At 39.0% G+C, this 2,725-nt stretch overlaps 1 long non-coding RNA gene across 1 annotated transcript; it reads left to right on the forward strand.

Moving 5' to 3' along the window:
• The first annotated feature begins 6 nt into the window (after positions 1-6).
• Positions 7-770, forward strand: LOC119469099. Its single transcript, XR_005197920.1, has 2 exons — positions 7-535; positions 617-770. It is a non-coding gene; the product is annotated as an uncharacterized LOC119469099 (long non-coding RNA).
• The last annotated feature ends 1,955 nt before the right edge of the window (positions 771-2,725 follow it).

The raw sequence follows: 2,725 nt of genomic DNA on the forward strand, positions 1-2,725 counted from the left end.
GCCAGGCTGGTCTCTAACTCTTGACGTTGGGTAATCCACCCACCTCGGCCTCCCAAAGTGCTGGGATTATAGGCTTGAGCCACTCACTGTGCCTGGCCAGTGAATAATTAAAAGATGGTAAGACCTTTTCTTTTTAGGGTAGTTGCAAAACATCTATTCTTGGTAACTGTGTTAATTCATGTAATTGTTTTGGAGACATATATCTATATAACTATATAAGATATCTTTTATTCTGTTAATCACTATCTAGGGAAATTGCCCTTTAAAAGTCTAAAGAGGAAAAAGCTATCAGTAAAAATTGAGTAGTTGTGATAGAGACTGTGTCAGTCTGCAGAGGTGAAAATATTTACCATCAGGCTTGTTAAGAAAAATGTTGCTTATCCTTCCTTCACAGGAAAGCAGTCTGGGGCTGGTCTGATGATTCCTTGATCTTTGGCCCGAGGTTCTTCCAGCCTCAGCTTCTTTCTTATGTTCCATAACTGTTGCTTTATGCACATCTTCACTGTAGCCAGCAATAGGAGGAAATGGGAAAAGGGTATGCCCTCCTAGTTTTGAGGAAATTTCTTTGAGGCTGTACACACAAGCTCTATTTAATATTCTGGTACCTTGCCTGCAGGGGAGGCAGAAATGGAGTCATTGGAGTGGGTAGGTATGCATTGAAAACCTGAGGAAGATGGGGAGAATGGAAAATGGGGTTCATTTGCAGGCTGTACCACTTGTCTGAGTTGTTGGAGACACCTGACCAGTAAACTTGAAGTACCTTGTCGGTATTAGTTGTTAAGTGTGAGATGTCTTTAGGACCATACCTGTTGGGGCCAGTTGCAGTGGCTTACACCTGTAATCCTGGCAATTTGGGAGGCCAAGGTGTGAGGATCAGTTGAGGCCAAGAGTTCTATTCCAGCCTGAGCAACAAAGCAAGACCCCTTTCTATATATATTAAAAAACAAAACAAAACCTGTATGTGTTGAGAATGCAGTAAAGAGGTAGTGTAGGTAAGCCTGGAAAAGTGGAGGGGATTTTACAGAAAGGGGTATCTTTTTTTATTTTATTAAGCCAGTCAAATGTAGCAGTGGGTCGGGTGGGGGGGTGTTGCAGTGAGCTGAGATTGTGCCACTGCACTCCAGCCTGGTGTCAGAGTGAGACTCCATCTCAAAGGAAAAGCAAAAAACCAACAAGGAAAAATTATAGGAACTCTGCAGCGTAGTGTGTCAAATGGAGAAAAGAGGTGAATCATGTCTGCTCTTCACATGAATATAGAATCTTATTAGAAAAATAAAGTACACGGAGAAAGTGATGGGTCCAGTGTATAAGAAATCACTCGTGATAGGGCAGATAAGAGTATCAGAAGGGAGGATCACTGCAGTTATGTGAATTCTTCCTGAACTTCCCCTTCCCATCTCCTAATTTCCCATCCTACAGAATTCTTCATCATTCATCTCTGAATTTCACTTCTTCCCTCCAGACACTTCTACTTTTTACACATATGAGGCTATATTATGTTTGCTTAATACATTTAATATATTATTAATAATAACAGACATACATTTTATATGTATATTACATGTGTAGGCTATGTTATTACTTGTATAATGCATTAGCTTATATTTAAAGTGTGCTTCACCAATTAAAATGCTAAATGTATACTTGTCTAAGGCTGTATTATTGTTTGTATAATGTATTAGTTTGTATTGAAAGTGTTTCATCCATTAGAATACTATAAATTCCTTAAAATGCAAATTAATGTTTTAAATCTTGACAACTTTTGCACACTGAACATCATGTATTAAAAAGTATAATATGAATTAAATAGGAGGTTTTGAGGACTTGGTAAACTTAGGCAATCAGGGAGAGAGGTCATTTCAGGAATGAGGTAATGGTTTGACTAATGTATAAAAGTGGGAGGGAGTGTGGGAACTAAGACATCTTCTACAGAGGTGTGTGTTAAATAGCATCTGGATAAGGTGAACAGAATCAACCAAAGTAGAGTTTATCAAATGCAGTTCTCAGTTAATCACAGTAGGATGAAGGGATTGAGATATCTCTTTTCCTCCCTTTTATTTATTTCCCTAAATCTAAGGCACCATATGACTAGGACATGACTTTTTGTTTGTCTGATATGTGTCAAACCAAAAGGGAAGACAACGTATTTAGATATAAATTCTTAACTGCACCATCAAACCACGCTGGACTTTCTTACAATCATTTCTATGAACTGCCCATTCCCTCAATCTACAATTGAGAACAAAGAAGTCTCCAGTAGAGCAGGATATCAATTATTTGTTAACATTTGATCCACGAGACTGGATAGTCTCTTAGTCAGTTCAGGCTGCCATAACAAATTACCATAGACTGGGTGGCTTAAACGACAGAAACATATTTGTCACAGTTCTAGGTTTGGATGTCCAAGATTTGGTTGCCAACAAGACCCAGCAGATGGCTGGGTCCTTGCTGCATACTCACATGGCCGAGAGCAAAGAGAGAAGCAGCAACCTCTCTTGTTTCTTTGCTTATAAGGCACTAATTCAATCATAAGTGCTGTACTCTCATGATTTAATTACCCCCCAGAGTTCTGACTTTCAAATTGCATCACATTCATGATTATAGTTTCAACATAAATTTGATGCTGGGGTTGGGAGGGGAAGGCGGTGCAAACATTTCAGTCAATAGCAATCGCAAATGTCTTTCCCAGAAATGAGACATTGAGAATGAGAGAAAGTTACTCTGC

Source organism: Cebus imitator, unplaced genomic scaffold (genome assembly GCF_001604975.1).
Source record: "Cebus imitator isolate Cc_AM_T3 unplaced genomic scaffold, Cebus_imitator-1.0 Scaffold572, whole genome shotgun sequence".
NCBI classification, from domain to species: domain Eukaryota; kingdom Metazoa; phylum Chordata; class Mammalia; order Primates; family Cebidae; genus Cebus; species Cebus imitator.